This window comes from Lytechinus pictus, chromosome 2, assembly GCF_037042905.1.
Source record: "Lytechinus pictus isolate F3 Inbred chromosome 2, Lp3.0, whole genome shotgun sequence".
NCBI classification, from domain to species: Eukaryota; Metazoa; Echinodermata; class Echinoidea; order Temnopleuroida; family Toxopneustidae; genus Lytechinus; species Lytechinus pictus.
In genome coordinates, this window is record NC_087246.1 from 67,950,789 (window position 1) to 67,956,788 (window position 6,000).

The following is a 6,000-nucleotide window of genomic DNA, read 5'->3' on the forward strand; positions in this document are numbered from 1 at the left end:
AAATAGTCCCCATATCCAAAAATGGGGATTATCAGAATCACACCTACCAGAACGCATAAAAATCACCTCCTTTCTCCATCCAGAGTCCCCAACTCTCGCACAGCTCTTTAGCTTGCAAAATAATAACACACACAAATGAAACACACACTGTATACCGGTATACGTATATACACTTAGGTTCTCTCCCTATTATATACTCGTGATACAGTCCCCACTCAACGGGGAATCGAGCTTGATTTTCACGGCGGTGGGGACAGTTTCAACAGTATAGTATACTCGTGATGCGGTCCCCACGCTATGGGATACACAGTTCACTTCGCACGCAGTGGGGACAGTTCCAACAGTATAACTATACTCGTGATACCGTCCCCTCATAACATAAATTCGTGCTCGTTCAACAAGGCGATCGCGATGGGGACAGTTTCCCGATGCAATTTCACAAGGATAAAACATTTTAGGGTATGGCTGCGGAAGTTGGGGGAGGGGGACTTCAGCCCCTACCTTTTTCCAAAACATAAACGTAAAAATATGACCATAGGATTGTGATTTTTTTGTGCATCTTCAGCTTTCCCCTTTTGCACCCACAAATGTAATGCACTTTACCCACGAATGTAATAATTTTTGATCGCCCACAAATGTAATAATGACTATTTCCCCACAAATGTAATCAATTTGAATAAATTTGAAGGGATTTTTTGCGAATCCTTCTAAACTAAAATCCTATAGAAATGCCTTCATATAGCACAAAAGTGCAGTCTTTTTTCCAGACCCGGTTAATTAAAAATTATAATATAAGTCCAAAGTCTTCTTTTCCAGACCCGGTTGCTTCAAAAATTATAATATCGGTTCAAAGTCTTTTTTCCAGACCCTGTTAATTAAGAAATTATAATATAAGTCCAAACTCTTTTTTTCCAGACCCGGTTGTTTAAAAAATTATAATATAAGTTCAAAGTCTTTTTTTTCCAGACCCGGTTGTTAAAAAAATTATAATATAAGTCCAAAGCCTTTTTTCAGACCCAGTTATTTAAAAAATTATAATAATTATAATAGTGATAATTATGATTATGATAATAAGAAAGGTTTATAATAATAAAAAATAAGAATAATCATTGTTATAGGAAATAATAAAAGAATAATAGTAAAGCGAAATTATTATAATAATAATAAGTAAATATACATGATAGTAAGAAAAAACTAAAACGAAATTATTATAACAATAATAAGTAAAAATAAATGACAGTAAGAAAAAAGGACAATAATAATGATGATAATAATTATGATAATAACGTATAATCTATAATGAGTCTACAGTGATTTTATTTGAAGGAATTAAATGAAATACAAGAAACAGAATGGATGGAAGGGGCATATTTTCAATGATAAACAATATCTATAATAATGATATCATTACTTTGATAATAATAACAATAACAACAGATATGTGATGATGATAGTTATAATGTATAATAACAATAATAATGATAATATGATATTGACAATAATGATGATGATGGTAATAATAAAGGGGCCGCGGAATGGTTTTCAAAATGGGGGGGGGGGGGGCTGACCATGCAAAAAAATCATCATATGGTCACATTTTTACGTTTATGTTTTGGAAAAAGGTAGGGGCTGAAGTCCCCCCCCCCCCCTTTCGTGGTCCCTGTAATACCCAAAGGTGCTTTTTCCTTGTCACATTGCATTGGGAAACTGTCCCCCTCCCCCCCCCCCCACAGCTTCCGCAGCCATACCCTAAAATGTTTTATCCTTGTCACATTGCATCGGGAAACTGTCCCCATCGCCTTGTTGAACGAGCACGAATTTATGTTGTGAGGGGACGGTATCACGAGTATGATATACTGTTGGAGCTATCCCCACTGCGTGCCAAACGAAATGTGTATCCCATAGCGTGGGGATTATATCACGAGTATAGTTATACTGTTGGAACTGTCCCCACTGCGTGCGAAGTGAACTGTGTATCCCATAGCGTGGGGACCGCATCACGAGTATACTATACTGTTGAAACAGTCCCCACCGCCTGTATCACGAGTATATAATAGGGAGAGAACCCAAGTGTATATACGTATACCGGTATACAGTGTGTGTTTCATTTGTGTGTGTTATCATTTCGCAAGCTAAAGTCTAAAGTCAAGAGCTGTGCGAGAGTTGGGGACTGTGTTCTGGAGAAAGGAGGTTATTTTCATGCGTTCTTGTAGCTAGGTGTGATTCTAATAATCCCCACTTTTGGATTTGGGGACTATATCACGATTATGCCGCTGCGGGCATGCCCCGCTGCCTCGTGGGACTCCGTGATCAAATGAAAATATCAAAATCATAAAAAATATGATCACGGAGTCAGTCTAACATTTACATTAATTTTTTATGATTAGGCTAGGCGCACTCACACAAGCTAGATCCATACCTGTTTTTACTCGCACCATGTATATATTTGGCACATGCACTTTACCCTTGTGACACACACTTCACCAAGTTCTGCAAGAATCTTCAGGATTGAAGGAAGCAGACTACAAAGAAGAAGAAGAAGCATGCGAGGTTAGGCTAGGCGACAGCACAGTTCAGGCACAAATAGTGGGCCGCGCCGCGGCGGCGGCGGAGCTGGGATTCGCGCGCTCGCACTCAAAATACCCGAGTCGGATAAAATTGAATCATGAAAGAAAACTGGTCAGAAATGTGCCTTGCTGTTCCCTTCGATCATCGACTCCAATTAGACAATTCTGAACAAATTCAATTTAGTAGGAGATTAGAAAATTGACATACCGTATTTGAAGTAAAATTCCAAGGCTTACCTGCAAATCTAAATCGGCGTCTGTGTGTTGTCAACACAACATCACACTATTAGTTTAGACAGCGCCCTCTCTCCATGTTGTCGATCGTCGATATGATCCCGTCTAGTCCAGGATAGGCCCCATAGACAAGGGGTCGAACCTTGTTTTTTTAGATATACAATGTTTTTTTATGGTTTCTTGTCAATTCGAGGGTGCTGATTCCGAATCTGAATGATGCCACTCTTGTAACCTTGAGCATTTTCCGCAAATTGGCAAAATCCAATATGGCCGCCAAAATATGCAAATTACCCATGAAAATCATAAAATTGCCAACACATTAGCTAGAAAATGCATGTAGTTGTTGTGCAGAAGTGAAATACTAATTGGAAAAGCGATATTTGACAAAATATTTATTTTATTGATATTCAAAATGGCCGCCATAACCCCTGTATACTTTATTATGTAGAATATGAATGGGGAAAATATTTTTTCAAACAAGAGCACTATTATTGCATATGATTGTGACCTGCGAGTGGACTACTGTCTGAAAACATGACTATTAACAAAACTATGTCATTTGTATACTATCTAATGTGATAAATGCTGTATTATGATATTCAAAATGGCTGTCATAGACCCCTTATACTGTGTACAATATATAAAAGGGGACAAATAATTTTCACAACCTTTGAATTTGTTTGACTTTAAAATGCCAATAACTGCGAAATATTGGTGTAACACTGTCTGACAACAAGGATTTCTAACGAAGCATATCATTTCCCTTGCAATTTCGGTAATTATGCTGCATGTTGACATTCAAAATGGCTGCCATAGGCCCTATCTGTATTATGAACAAAGCGAATGAAGAAACTAATTTTCACAAGAGTAAAAACAATCAAATGAATGTAATTGTAATCTATACGAGTGAAATATTGTCTAAACACATGATTTCTGGCGAAACATATCATTTCATTTTTCATGCATGAGATAAATGCTGTATTGTAAAATTCAAAATGGCCCCTATGGGCCCTTACAGTATTATCTACAATGTAAATGGGGACAAATACTTTTGAAAGAATTAGGATTTGCCTGACTATGAAATCCATATAATTCTGTTGTATAAGGAAAATATTGTTTGAAAACGTGATTTTTTTAATGAAATATAACATTTCCTCTCCCATAGGTGATAAATACTGTATTTTGACTTTCAAAACGGCCGCACAAGCCCCTACAAATTCTGTAACATGCGTATAGGGAAACTAATCATCACCAGAATGAGAACCAAAAACGCACGTAACTATGTGATGTATAGGTAAAATTTGGTCTTGAACATGATTTCTGACTAAATACATCACATAATAGTTGAGAAGGTAATAAAGGCCTTACTTTGAAATTCAAATTTGCTGCCATAGCCCAAAGTAGTATGTTCATTGTAACTGGGGAAAGATAATTTTGACAAAATTTTTACTATGAAAATGGCTTAATTTTGATGTAAGTGTTAAGTATTGTCTAAACCCAATGATTTCTAACGAAATATATCATTGCTTGCGTCATAAAGGTGATGAATGCAGCCTTTTAAAAATGAAAAATGGTCGCCATAGTCCCTTATCTTAATATGTAAAATTTGAATGGGGAAAGATAATTTCCACAAAGAAACATATTGCAGCCATTTTGAAATTTAAATATAGCATTTATCACCTAAATAACATAAGAAATGATCTATTTGGTTACAAAATCATATTTTCAGACGATATTTCACTCATACATGCAACACCATTTAGTCAAGCAAAGCCAAATTATGTTAAAATTATATGTTCCCATTCACAAAGTACATAATAGGCCTACCGTTAGGGCCTGTAGCGGCCATTTTGACTTTCAAAATACATTATTTATCACCTACCTGGCAGAATGAATGATATATCTTGTTAGGAATTATGTTTTCAGACAATATTTTACTCTTAAATCACAATTATATGCATGTTATGGTGCTGACTCATGTGAAAATTGGTTTCCCAGATCGATTGTACATAATACAGTCAATGTCTTTCGGCGGCCATTTTGAAAGTCAAAATACAATATTTAACACAAATATGAAACCCGAATAATATATTTCGTTGCAAATTATATTTGAAGACAGTATTCCACTAATTTACCACAAAAAATACGTTTTAGTGCTCACCTTGTGATTGTTTTTGTCCTCTCTCACATCGTAGATCATAATTTTAGGGCCTTTGGCGGTCATATTAAATATCAAAATACAGGGTTTATCACATACATGGCATGTTAAATAATAAATTTCGTTTACAATAATGTTTTTAGTCAGTATTCCACTCGTTTATCTCAACAAAATGTATTTTAGTGCTCACTCTTGTGATTTTTTTGTGTCACCATTCACATTGTACATAGTGTTAGGGCTTTTGAAGGCCATTTTGAATATCAAAATACAGGATTTATCACATAACTGACATAACAAATGATATATATCGTTAGCAATCATGTTTACAGACATTGCTTCACTCATAGATCATAATTACTTGCATTTCAGTGCTCAATTTTGTAAAAATTAATTTTCCCCATTCATATTGTACAGGGGTCTATGATGGCGGCCATTTTGATATCAATAAAATAAATATTTTGACAAAAATCATTTTTTCAGATATTATTTCACTCCGGCAGCACAATTGCATGTACTTTAAAGCCAATGTGTGGACAATTTTATGATTTTCATGGGTAATTTGAATATTTTGGCGGCCATATTGGATTTTGCCAATTTGCAGAAAATGCTCAAGGTTACACGAGTGGCATCATTCAGATTCGGAATCAGCACCCTCGAATTGACAAGAAACCATGAAAAAACATTGTATATATAAAAAAACAAGGTTCGACCCCTTCTATCCTGGACTAGTCGTCTCGGCCGGCCGCGGCTAGCTCGAGTCATCTAGAGAGAGATAGGCCTACACGTATGTATTTATTTCGTTCCTTTCTTTCTTTCTTTTTCTTTTTTTCTTTCTTTCTTTCATTATTCCTTCCTTTCTTCCTTCCTTTCTTTCTTCTTTCTTTCTTTCTTCCTTCTTTCTTTCTTTCTTGCAATAGATGGCTAATTTTTTTATTAATCACCTTTTATTCGTAAAAAAGGGAATCAAATACAATAATATGCCCAGGTTATCAGTTCTAAACGAACGAAATACAGGGCAACATAAATTGAATACAGTATAGG

General features: G+C 35.6%; 1 protein-coding gene across 4 annotated transcripts in view; it reads right to left on the reverse strand.

Annotated features, from left to right (window-relative positions):
• Positions 1 to 2,879, reverse strand: part of LOC129253750 (protein broad-minded-like) — a 32,467-nt gene extending 29,588 nt beyond the window's left edge. The window contains exon 1 of one of the 4 annotated variants that reach the window (XM_064095488.1): positions 2,805 to 2,879. The gene's annotated coding sequence lies outside the window, so the exon portion shown is untranslated. Of the gene's footprint in view, positions 1 to 2,419; positions 2,482 to 2,775 lie in introns of those variants that run through there. The other 3 variants (XM_064095489.1, XM_064095491.1, XM_064095492.1) reach the window with 3 other exon arrangements.
• Positions 2,880 to 6,000: the final 3,121 nt, after the last annotated feature.